Raw genomic sequence first — 13,450 nt, 5'->3', positions numbered from 1 at the left:
AATCAGCATCCAGGTCACGGAATGGAGTGAGTAGACTACAAGAAGTAGACTATTCCAACCAGTTTTCATGGGACCCAACTCACATAAATGAAACAAAAACGACAGGCCCTGGATGGACTCAACCTTAAAGATGGTCCTCAGAGTTGAAACACCTGCTACAGAAAACCAGATTCTTTCTCCACGGATCTCTGGGACGTTATGTGGGTTTTCCCCTCTCTTCACCGTTATCTTTAGCAGCTACCTTATCGCCCCTTAACTGGGTACCGACTGTTAAATAACATGTTTCTGATACCATATCTGAAGAGAATTTTTAAAGTGCTTGAATTAAAGATACCTTCAACCTGCTGCTCAAACAAAGGCAGGTAGAAAGCCATCTTAAGAATGTGTTTTCTCCAAGACGCTGTAAATGAACACCTATGATTTTTATGGGGCTAACTTTTACTTTTGGCGACATTGCTGATTTACTGCGTAAGTTAGGCAAAAGACCGTTTTCCCTCACTGACATAAATAATTTCCTTGTCAAGGGGGTCTTGGGAAGGATGTCATTTACAACACAAAGAGCTGCAGGGTGATTCTTTGAAAAGGGAGAATAGAAAATCTTCTGTGTTTTAATTTCAGGAGATCAAGTTCACATAGATCAAAGCCGTAGCTCTTCGGAAAATGATTTTAGAAGTTTACACAAAACCATGATTTATCTGTTTTAAAATGTTTTCCTATGTATTTTGTCTTTAGAAATGACAGAAAACATACGCACACACTCCTATTGTCAAGACAACAGTGAAATTACTAAATTACTCTGAAAGGAAAACCAGACGAGAATATACTGAAATAATTCGACTCGGAAAAGTAGGTGATAATCCAGTCTTCAGTTCTAATACATAACAAAGCTACACGTGTAAATGATCTCTTATCTCTACATTTAATTGTTGACATGCTCTTTAGTACTGCCAGCCTCATCCAATCCAATGACATTTGGCATGAAGGAATTTTTGTGATTGTACATCTAAATTTGTAACTCAAATACAGTTCAACCCTAGAAGCTTAAAAACGTGTAAGAAATTCAAGTAACTATGTCCCCTCTTTCCCATATTCTGAGAAAAATACCTTTATTACATTTTATAAATATGTACAATGAACATGTAACCAAACTGAGTGGTTTGGTGGATGCTGACGCAGGTTCTTTCCTACAATAGACACCCTCCACTGTAACTGGAACTCTCTTGACCTGACACCCTCCACCCAGACTCCAGCATGGTTTTCTCGTCCCCATGCCACCCCGCCATCCCTCCAGTCTATCACCACAATCATCTTCCTCAAATAACAAACCCGCTCAGTCCAGTGGTCGTCTCTTGCCAATAACAACAAAAAAGAGGTCCACACTTCCTATCGACTACAAGAGTAAGAACAGAAATATAAGGTGCGTCATGATGCATCTCATGCCTGTGCAGCCTTTGCTTATGGAGTGCGATCTGCTTGCACACGACCCCTCCTAGTGCTCCGGTGACTCCTATTCATCCCTCAAGGCCCAGTTCGAACAATGCCTCTTTTGAGGAGTTTTCTCCAACCACAAACTGCTCCATCCCCCGAGCTCCCATGAACACCCACATGGACCTCTCGGCCCCTACAGTACTGATTTTTGTGTTCCCTCAAACTTCCCCACTAGACCAAGAGTTCTTACAAACAGAACCAGGTCTTATTCAAATGTGAACTCCCTTAACCCCGGGATTTTGTACAGTGTTCAATATTGATCTATTATCTATCTATCTTTTCATGTCCCTGGTGTGGTCGATGCTGTTGCCTATGCTTTTTTTTGAACAGGAACTGTTCTGTTTAAAAATACCTAAGTAACATTACAAGGAAATGTTTCCATATAAAGAATAGGTCTGCATGATAAAAACCTTTTTTAAAAAGCTTATGAGTAAAGGGTTGAGGCGCACACTCACAGCAAGTGCCTGCACGTGTTTTGGCACTTTGCTCACGAGGACTCGCCCACCCCCAGCCTGCTCCCCTGTGCAGCTCCAAGACTCCGAGCTCTTATCACCTGGCGGGCAGCGCGGGCCTCCCAAGGAGTCCGCCTTGGAGCCGATCTGTTCCCGCTGCCAGATGCTCTCTCTGCCTCGCCACGGGAAGGCCCCTTTTCCTGAATGTGGAATTGGAACTGGAAGGCAACTAACTGCCCTTGATGCTCTCCCTGGCTCCCCACTGTTTTCTGCTCCGTTCCCAGCCGATGCCTCTCGGCAGGAGTGACAGGCTGTCCCGAGGATGAACAAGTCAGTCTGCCCGTCCCCTCCGGACACGTCACAGCCGCCAGATCCCGTCAGGAGGCACTGGACTCTGAAGCTAAAATTGTCTTACATGCTTTTAATCTCCTTTTTGAGAGGAATCTCTCTCATTCTATGTCCCCACCCTAATCAATACTTTGTTTTTCTTCCTAGAAAAGAGTTCCCTTGGCAACCACCACTTTACAGGGTCAAATATGACTTGCTTCTGAGACAAATGCTTTTATGTTTTTCTATTAAAGGACATTATACTTTAAAATCCTTTAACAGCCAATTAACAGGGATCGAAAGCCAAAATGTGGCGAGGTTTGATTACAGAAATCAAATCTGAACCCAGTCATGCTGCTGATGGCACTTGGGACATTTGATGTTTTAAAAATCTCTCCCCATCCCAAGTAAATCCCTATTCTACAGTATAAGGATGAAGGTTCTGGTTCTCTGACATTGCCCCCGGTTTCTCCTTGGACTGGTGGTGATGAGGAGATGCAAGGAGTTAAAAACAGGAGTGCCATCCTGTTTCACTTTATAGCCAGTTGTTTCTTGGTCCTCTACATATGGTAAGAATTCTCCCAGCCTGAAAGATCAAGACTACTGAGGTAACTCCACAAATGTATTTTTAACTATGTAACTTGCACGAGGTACCACATCAGGATGTGATTTTCTCTGAAGTGAGAGAAACTTAGTGATTTCACGTACGAATCAACACCCACAGGCGTTCCAATGTGTGCCCATGCGAGCACCGCAGGGAAGGGTCAGTGACATCTGACCGCTAACCTGCCGTCTCCCCTTGGACGTTTGGAAGACTCTGGAAATGCAGTGCTTCTCCCTGAGACGGCCACCGCCGCTACGCTACGCTGCGGCACGGGCACATCATGTGTGTGTCCCATCTCGTCCCAGAACATTCACGAGATGTGTCGTGGAGGGCTGAAATGTAATCACTTGCACTGCTTCAATCAAGGGAACTGTTAAGGGACATTAATTTTGATGCTGTTTACTACTGTGTCATTAGGACTGACTGCAAGTGCAGGGCAGTGCTGAATGCAAGAGTCGAACGGCAGAGTGTGGAGCCGGTGGCTTCTGTACAAACGAAGATGCCAGCCTTTCCACCACTGCTTTGGCACCACCCGTGCAAATGCCGACACACGCAATAAAAGCAAGTAACATGTAACGTGACTATGAAAGAGTTCTGAGCTCCTGTCCTTGGAGTCCCCAGGGTCCATGGCCCACACTCTGAGAGCTGATGTTCTAGGGCAGGAGCATGTCTCGCTGGTGCACTTGAGCCAATGCAAACAGCGAAGGGCACTCTGGCGCCTCTTCACTCTGTAAACAGTCACCCCTGAACCATAAGAACACATGTTCTTTTATCGTGATTCAGCTGATAGGTAGCTGGTACATAGGAAAACAGAGTCAGGACACTGAAGCTGGTGTTAGTTCATACAAGACCTTTTTCCTAGCACGTTGATGGTATAAAAAGATCAGGAGCAAGTTTTCTCCTAATTAAAGGAAAAGCCTTAGCAGTAAGTGATCTCCTTAAGAAATGGCTGATCAGCTTGCTCAAATCCCTTCCTTTAATGCAAGAAATGGCTTCTTTTCACATTAAACTGTCCAAGAAGGAGGTTGCAAGTAGAAATTAAAAAAAACCTAGAGACATTTTCCTCGGTTTTTAAAAATCCCGATGAAGAAACTATCCTTGGATTTTATTTGTACTTCAGATGAAACTGGTCTCCATTAAAGCGAATGCCTTGGGAGGGGGCGTGGTGGGGTGATAATGGAGTCAATTGTACTCTGACAACAATAAAAGGTAAGAGGAAAAAAGAAAGTGAATGTCCTCAAGGCTCTGGGCCCTAAAGGGCGTAGCTGAGCTTAAGAGCAGAGGAGGCTGCCCAGGCTGAAGGTGCCAGCGCCCAGTCTGGCTTACCTGTGTCTGCATTCTTATTTGGATGATTATTTATATTTATCCTCTGTGTACAGAGTTCCATGGGGTTTTTTTTATTGTAAAATATTTAATAACCTGTCACCCCACTCCACTGCCACCCCCCACAGTGAGCCAGGTAAGCTATAAAATGCACCCCCATTTCCTCCCAAATTTTGTGGGGCAGAGTGTCTTATAGTCTGAAAAATACAGTAAGTTTTTTTTGTCCATGAACATGGAATAGATCGCCATTTATATAGATCTTTGATTTCTTTCGTCAGAGCTTTGAAGTTTCCCTCATGTAGATCTTACACATATTTGGTTAGGTTTATACCTAAGTATTTCCTTTTCTTGGTGCTATTGTGTTTTTAATTTTTAATTTTTATTTCTGGTATAAAGGAATACAATTAATATTTATATATTAACTCAGTACCCTGCAATATTGCTATAATCACTTATTAGTTCTAGAAAGTGTTTTGTAGATTTTTGGGGGATTTTTTTTAAAATAAATTTTATTTAGTTACTTTTCAAGTACATTTTTTAATCTATTTCTCCCATCCCACCCCCCCCGCCCCCCATGGGTTTTGAATAACTAGCCCCTAACCCTGTTCTGCTTAACAGCTCTCGTTTTCAGCACAGTGACTCTGCACAACATCTTTTTGTTCTTAAGAGCACACATGGGGAGCCGAAACAAGGATGCCTGCCCTTCCGACACTTATTCAGTCATATCCTGGACTTGGTCTTTCTGAAGTATCTTCTCACACTCACGATGATGCCTTCCTCCCATATTTCACATAAAACATTTTAAAAGTCTAGTAACAGAACAGCTTCCGTCCTGAGAGTAGGAAAGGGAGTGAGGAGGAAAAAGAGGTGAAGGGAAGAGGCAGCTTGGAACAGGGATGAAAACACATCCAATCCCAGACCTGGGAAGCCTCGGCTCCAGGAGACAAACCCCTCTGTGCCCAGGGCTCCATTCACCAGCCGTGGCCACCCTGCCTGACTGGTCCTGGATTCCACCTCTCTGTCCTTCTAAAACATCTAGCGTCTGCTTGCTGGTGTCTGAGGTCCCACTAACACGGAATGAAACACACAGTAGGACAAAGCACTGTGTGCTCATCTGAAACACGACTTCCTGAAGGTCGAAGGCACTTGGATACCCGGAGCCCCACCTCTCCTACTTTGCCTGTGCTCACACTGGTGATTTTCACCCTTTTTCGTCCCGTGGCGCACATAAACTAATCACTGAAATTCTGCGGCATGCCAAAAAAAATGTTCTGTGATCTGACAAGAAAAAACAAGCATAATTTTGTTTTATTTTCACCATACAGCTATTGTTGTTTTTGCTGGGTTTTTGTTTGTTTTGTTTTGTTTTGTTTTAATGGCAATCTAAGGGAAAAGAGGTCAGTGCCCCTGACTAAATAGTCAGGTATTGCATGTTTTAAAAATTCTTGTGGCACACCGGTTGGCAATTGCTGGCTTAGGTTAATGGAGTGTACTCCAAACCAAGATACAGCCACACCCCATTATGTGGCAATCCACTCACCAGAAATATGCTATAGCAAATATTAAAGGGCAAGAAACAAATTCACAGTACACACTCTAAAACTCACAGTAATGGAATTCTGTTGGCAGAGAAACGGCTTCTGGGAATATATATCAAATTAATTCTCCAGCTGTTCACATATCCCTGTAGCTACAGTGAGATGCAAATAGCTAATACTGGCATCTCTTTCCCTGCCGGCAGAGAAACTCCAGTGTAACGTACAATTGCTGCTCTGCCTCCCCCGGTGCCTGGCCGGCTGTCATCAGGCACTCGGCTCTGCTCACGGAGGAATCGAGTGCAGTGAGCTTTCACTCTCTGCCTCAGGCCCAAGGTGCACGGAGGTTCCAAAGGCTGGCGCTTTCCTCTCCCTCTCTTCCTTGCGCTGTAATCAGTGCAAAGCAGGAAACACGGAATTACAGTTATCAGAAATGATTCATGTTACAAAAATGTGTTTTACAGACCTCTCTACAAAGTGCTATGTTAGGCATATGTGACTACACACTGGAATGGCCAAAGCCTGAACCTAAAACAACGGAAATATTGAAATATGCACACAAATGTAGTTGGAAGACTAACTCTTCAACCAATACAAACCTCTAAATTACAGCAAAAAAAAAAAAAAATGACCACTGATTCGTCCTGGCTGGTGTGACTCAGAGGATTGAGCGCTGCTAGCCTGGGAACCAGAGGGTTGTTGATTCGATCCCCAGTCAGGGCACATGCCTGGGTTGCAGGCCAGGATGGGCTCCCCAGTAGGGGGCGCGCAAGAGGCAACCACACATTGATGTTTCTCTTCCTCCCTTTCTCCTTCCCTTCCCCTCTCTCTAAAAATAAATAAAATATTTTTTAGAAAATGACCACTGATCCATATTATGTCTAAGCGGGGAACTCTTCAAAAAATAGTAATGATCCAATTTACTAAGTCAATTTACAGTAAAATGATGATAAGCAAAGGTTCCACTGCTGTTCTTTTTGTCAGATCCCTGAGCAATACAACTAACAGAGGGAGGACCACAGATGAACCACAGGCTGTAAATTCACTAATTCTTTCTTACAATCATTCATTTCTCGAACAAATGTTTGACTCTCAATAGTCCATCAAGAACCAAGCACAGGGCTAAGGATTTAATGCTCTGAGTAGTTTTCCACCATTCTAACCTAAATTGTAGCAAGTATGTGAATAAAATGTTTCTAGGAATTCTGAAACAGAGAAAACTGTTAAGTAAGAGATGGATAATTTCCTGTTTGATAGCAGGAAGCTTCTCATCACCTGCTTTGAAAACGCCTGCTCAGTCTTTAATACTTTCTCCAGGTTTCGTTCACCCCAGGGGAACTAAAGTAAGTATTAGCGCCTCTCCCAGAGTTCTACTGTCAAAGTTACTTCACTTACGCAGCAGGATGGAATGGCTCCCCTAACCCCTGCCAGTGGAAAGGGGCTTCTTTGATGCTAAAGATCTAGTTTGACTCTTCTGTTTGTTATTGGGCTGTCATAAGGCTTAGCAAATAGTAGCCTGGCAAGATAAATTCCAGCAGAAGGAATGAACAGAAATGGGGTTAGAGGACAAGGAGACTTGAGTTTATCCGAAGCAATCTGACTCTTTAAGTGCCAAACTTTTCTGGAAAGTAAGTTCGGTGGTGAGGAATAACAAGTCAATTACTCAGAAATAACAGAAGCATCTTTGTATTTCAGTCTTCCTACCTGTGACATATTAATACTAACTCAAGTTGTACTGACCGATTCTTCAATATGTCAACAAATATTTATCATATGCCCAAAAGAATATTTGTCAACCATATTAAATATAGATAATAAACTCCATTACCTCCCTTTCTACCACTTTCACGTACCATGACCATAATTAACGGGACATAAGTTAACATGTGTTGCCAGAAAGGGACTTGTGGGTGTGAATATGTACAGTACCATTTTATAAATATTAATGTACGCTCTAACTTAAAATCGGCTAGTCGAATGGCCAGGAGCAAAACACAAGACTAGATACGAGAATGCCTTTTTTCGAGGCTGCATTCATCCAAAAGTATAAGCCACTACAGTGAAAAGCATAAACGTGCCGAGAATTTCAAATAAGAACAACAAAATAAACATGGTGTTCTGAAACTAAGCATTTGAAGGATGTAAATTTTTCATTATACCAGCTGAACAGTTAGCACGGATAATGAGGCACATTCACCCCCTCAAGATAAATCTTCTGCTGACAGTTTGCATTTGTTCACATTTAGTGAGCCACGTTTTTGCGCTTTCAAAGGTTCACACGTTTTGGCTAAGGAGAAAAGCTAAGCAATGTGGGTCTGAATTCCATAGGGACTTAGCATCAAGCATAGGACAGGGGGACCTGCACAAACAGGGAAGTGATACAATCAAACGGTTGGGCAAAAGTTCAAGTTCAAGTGAGTCCAGAGGACACAAGCATCAGGGATAAAAAAAAAAAAAAAAAGGAATGAAAGCTGGTACAGAAGGAAGGTCCACTGCTCTTTTCCCATCTCACTGTGGTGAAGCCCATCACAGGTGAAAATGGCCTAGATGCTCGCTGCTGACGGTCATTACCACAGGGACAGGCAGAGGGCTCTCTCTGACACCTGCTGAGCCAAGCAAATGCAGTCACGTGGGAAACAGCAGAAGAACAGGAAATCCAACAACATAAATACAATCTCGACTAGTCCGTCATCCAGGACACGGGTTTGTTAGGGCAGCAATGCCTTCTCGTACACTGTACGCCAAAACTCCCGAGGTGCGAATAATGGTTTTTTAAAATGTGTACTTCTCTGCAAGCAGCATTAAGGGATCTTTTCAGGATGATAATTTTGTGAAATCAGTTAGCTGTTGTTTTGTCAGAAATGTTTTTACAAATCAACTTGACCATGCTGTGAACTTTACCTTAATAATGTATCTAAATTCTCTGAAGTAAACCAAGTGGAAGATGTTAAGAAGTGAAATAGTGATCAAGTTTAAATTCCAACAATTATCTCCCTAGCTGATCCTCGTCACTAACTCCAGTACCCTTCCACGAAGAAATGTCACCCTTAAATATCAGGCATCAGAACCTGAACCTTTACACTCTTCTGTGAAGTATGGGCATTGCTACGTCTGACCTCATTTATTTCTGCACTCTCCCTGAACGTCCTGCTCCCTGATCCCGGCACAAAGCGCAATATGCCAGCAATATTCAACGGACATTTGTGTGTGTGAGCACAATTTACAATTTCCTACTGCCCTGCAGTTTCATGGTAAGTGAAAGTCTGATGTACAGTAGATGTCCAGGTTTTTTCCTCCTAATACATCATTAAAATCCACACTGCTACTGTTTATGTAGGAAGTAGTGTTATAATTTAGACTGAAAATTTAGAGACGACCGTGTCCTATTAGGAAGCTTCATGCTGTGCAGGGCCTGTCTGATGCATTCATGTAAAGGCATCAACCCTTGAAAGTCATCCGAGAACTCTCCGCCTAGAAGCGAATGTAAATCGGCGGACAATGAAAAGCGGGTCTCTTGCCTTGGGGTAAGTCAAGAAATGAATATTAGTATCTGGGAGGACTTGATTTACACAGCAATCATTTAATCCGTAAGTTTCACATGAAATAGGTCATACAAAGTAAAGGTAACAAGACCACCGGAAAACTAAGAAATCTTAAGAACATGTCTGATACATATGTTTGCACAGTTCTCACAACACTGGGCTTTCCACTGAGTAGTAATGGAACCTCCACACCTAACAGACACCAGCTCTGACTCACTGGGCACTCAGTTTGGGGGTCTCAGTGATGTCCATGCTATCAACAACATCTCAAGGTCTTTAATGGCTCCCGCCTGCCTCCAAGGTCAAGTCCAACTCCTCAACTGACAAATGAGGCGGCCCCAGCTCACCTTCCCTGTTACTCGCACTGCACAGCCACCAGCTCTTCCCTTCTAGGCCATGCAGCCTCAGGGCCTCGGCCGTGGTGTTCCTCCCACCTGGAACACCCTCTCCCAGGTGTGTGACCAGTTCAGATGTCTGATCAATCTCAACATCTCAGCAAGACGTTCCATGACCACTCTAAAGTGCAAACCGAACACCACTGTCCCTTCAGGCTGGTGGGGACTGGCATCTCTGTTGTTCACTGCTACCTCTCCTGCACCTAGACCAGGGCTTGGAACACAACAGGTGCTCCATAAATACCGACTCAATCAAGTCCCCGAGCACATAGTGTGCATCTGCACTTCAACAGGACTTGGCTGATTCTGCTTCCTCCTCAGAGGAAGGATCTTTTTTGTCCCCTCTTCACCTGGAAATCTGCCACCATCTGGCCCTGCTCAGCTTCACTGTCTTCTCCTCAAAGACATCTATGCATTGCTTTGCTGCCCCCCACAACCATTTCGCTCATACCAACGCACTGTGCTATTTGTCAGCAGCTGAATTCTGAGCTTCTTTGGGGCAGTAACTGTGGCTTCCTTGCTCCTACAGCCACTCCATGCTGAGCCCAGTAGTGGCACATAGCAGACCCCAATCCCCATGGACTAAATGGAAAAAATAAAGGGTAGAGCAGGTGACTGCTCTGTGAGATAACATGGTCAATTACTAACAACATGTGAAAACGAAAGCAGCAGCTTTAAAGATATTCTGTGAGTGTCTAAGATTCAGGCTTAAGGGCTTCGATGCTTATGCTTTTACAGTTACTATCTTTCTGGAATATTTGACATGCAAAAGAATAAACTGTATAGTAATTCATGTCTCCAGAGATGTAGGAAGCAGGTACCTTTGGGTATTTTAAAACGATGCAGTGTCAAAGTTAAAACTGATACATGCCTACATTTCAAATTAGAATGCATGCATGCATATACAGAGAATAACTATTTGCACCCAAAAGGAAACATAAATAAGACCCACGTGAGACACTCACTCCTTTTCCACATGCTAGAGCAATATGTATTCCCATATGCAATTAGGTAGGCGGATCTTCTAAGTTATGATTCTGCAATATTATTCTATTTAGTCTTTACAGTGTAAAAGTCGTCACTGGAAAACCGTTCAAATGATGAAACTTACAATTTGTGGGAAGAGAGCTACCTTAACTCCTACCTGAAAGGTTAAAAATTGTCTATTGGATTCAATGTTTCAGGAACCAATGGTCTTTAGGACACAAAAGCAAGTAGTATCGAGTGCAGACAATGCCCAAAGGACGCCGCCCTGATCATATCCTATTTAACTAACAGTAAGGGTCACCAACCTTCAAAGGCTTATTAGACTATGGAGACATACCTAGCTCTAAACTTACACACAGGCACTAAAAAAAGTGTTCTGTAATAATTCAGTTGTTTTAATCATGCAAATTTATAGAAATTCGGTAGAGACTCAGGGCAGACCGTAAGGTAAACACATTGAGCAGCGAGACACTGGCCTGCTTACCTGCTACACTGACGGCAGCAAACCAACCTCCGGTGCCTTTGGTGTCAGTGAAGCGGAGGAAGGTGCGCCGTATACCCAGGTTTGCAGGTCCAGTGAGTGAGCCTAACAACCAAGCCATTTATACCACCAGGTCCTCTATTCCTAGGGCTCTGAAAATGTTACGTGAGAAAGAAGGAAGGGCGATTAGCACCCTCCGTCCAGAGAGGATGTGGCACGACACCGAATAATCCTTCAAGACAACCTGGGCACGGGGAGAGCGAACTGACTCAGCAAGCAGGTTGCAACTGCTGCCGCACAGGAAACCCAATCCCTTCGGGTGGGGCGGCCGTTAGGGTGTCTCTCTCCAACAGGTGTTTCGGAAAACACTCTGCCGACTACAGTTTCTATTCTTTCCCCGTGAGCACGAAGTGTAATTTTAAATGTCCCCCATGAAAAGCTGGCTTGCCTTCCTGGCAAACCTCGTGCATAGTCTGGCCACAGCACAGCTGGCTCCTGGCTCCACACGAGTTCGTGTGAGGAGGGTTCAAGCCTTCGCTCTGCGTCCCAGTTCTGCCGCGGGCTTTAATGGGGAGGAAGCTGAGGACACGTGGTTCCCTTCTCCTGCAGAGGAGCGAGGAGCTGGGGGAACACCAGCCCCCTGGAGCTTGACCTCCCAGCTTCGGAAAACCTCCTTGAGGGAGGTCACTGAGCTGAGCCCGGTGACAGGAGCAGAAAGGGACAGGCCAGTGTCCACTGGGCAGCTGCCTCCTTTACTAATCCTGTCTCGGGCGACCGTGTCTTGCCAAGGGTTCGCATGTTTGAAAACACTGGGGTCTCAAACTGGGGTGGAAATGTCCTTAGGAGGGCCTTCCCCCCCTTTTAACACACCTAGTTTCCAAAGTGACAGGTGTGTCATCCGCACGGTGGCTGGACACCCCTTGTTCCACCGCCACCTTCACTGTCCCCTACAACAGTCTCTTCTGCACTCTGGTCTGCTCCTCCCTTCTTCTAAAACCCCTGCTCTGCCAGAGGCGCCCACCCGCCTCCCCACCTGGTCTCCTGTGGCGTCGGCTGACAGGAGGTCACGCTGCCCTGCCCGGCGCTTCCTTTCCCTCCATCCCGCCCGGAGGCCATGGGGCAGTCTCCCCCTCCCTTCAGTCCTTCCTGTTTCCCAGGCCAGGTCCATCCAGGACACTCAGCTGCCAGGGGTCAGAGGGCCACATTCCTGTGGCTTCACACCCCCCATGGAGAGGGCTCTGGATTCCTGCGTGGGGGGTGAGGTGGGGCAAGGAGTCAGGCTGGGAGGTAGGGAGGGGAAAGTTTAGCAGAGGCCAGTTCATTCAGCTGGCTTACGCGCGCCGCTCTGGAAACAAGGTCACGGGGCGGGAAGGACAAAAGGGCCCAAGGGCTCCCTCCAGGGTGGGCAAGAGAAAGTCCCTGAACGTCTCTGGGCTCGAAAGGAGGCCACCCATCACTGCGTGCACAGCAGATACTGTAAAAAGCCTGAGAGACAGGACACAGTGCTGCGGGCCTCCGTTCCCCAACCAATAAAGTGAGGGACTGGCCTGGAGGTGCTTCACTGAGGGCCCTTTCCACTCCACGGTTCTCTGATGCCTGGCACAGCAGCGGTTCTCTGACCTCACCCAGTTTCAAGGTCTGATGTATGTTTGGCTGAAACAGAATGCCACTCTGCCTCAGAAGGCAACCAAAGTTCCTTAACCTCCCCAAGTAAATTCTCCTCTCCCGACAGTGGATTCCTGCACCTCTCTGGTGATCTCTCCATGTCCCTGTGGCTTTAACTCTGCAGGGTCTGGGCCCCAGCGCTCTCGGCCTGGTCTCTCACTGGCCTCTCACCAACCCCTGCTTCTAAGGGCCCAAGGCTCATAAAATCAGGCTCCAGAAAGTACATTCCATTGAGATTGCCCTCTGGACATAAGGGCGACAACATGATGGGGCTTGACAACTCAGGCCCCACGGGGACCCAGGGGAGGTGCTTAGGGGAGTTCCACTCCATTGGAGCCAGAAATGGGAGGAATGAGGACCTGGAGCCCAACTGGTCACTGTGTGAACAGGCGAGGAAGCTGACTTCAGTCCGGGCGCAGCACCCTCTGCCTCCCCACCCCCCCTTCCCCAGATATTCAAGGGGACCCTCCTCCCCTGGAGGATGGGGAGGTGGGAGGGCCTGGCTGGGTTGGCACTGGGCCGCCTTGGGGCAGGAGTCAGCCTGCCCATCAGCTACCTGATGGGTGGGAACAGAATGTGGGAGGGAAGGAAGAGAGAGGTGGTGCCAGGGAGACTGGGGAGCTGGAAATAAGGCGCACGCAGCCACTCGGG

At 45.9% G+C, this 13,450-nt stretch overlaps 1 protein-coding gene across 1 annotated transcript in view; it reads right to left on the bottom strand.

The window, feature by feature from the left end:
• CRIM1 (cysteine rich transmembrane BMP regulator 1) overlaps positions 1–13,450 on the bottom strand; it is a 178,856-nt gene that overhangs the window by 142,618 nt on the left and 22,788 nt on the right. The gene's annotated exons all lie outside the window — the stretch shown is intronic.

Source organism: Artibeus jamaicensis, unplaced genomic scaffold, assembly GCF_021234435.1.
Source record: "Artibeus jamaicensis isolate MK-2021 breed Jamaican fruit bat unplaced genomic scaffold, CSHL_Jam_final contig_465, whole genome shotgun sequence".
Lineage (NCBI taxonomy): Eukaryota > Metazoa > Chordata > Mammalia > Chiroptera > Phyllostomidae > Artibeus > Artibeus jamaicensis.
This window is presented reverse-complemented; position numbering and strand designations above follow the sequence as displayed.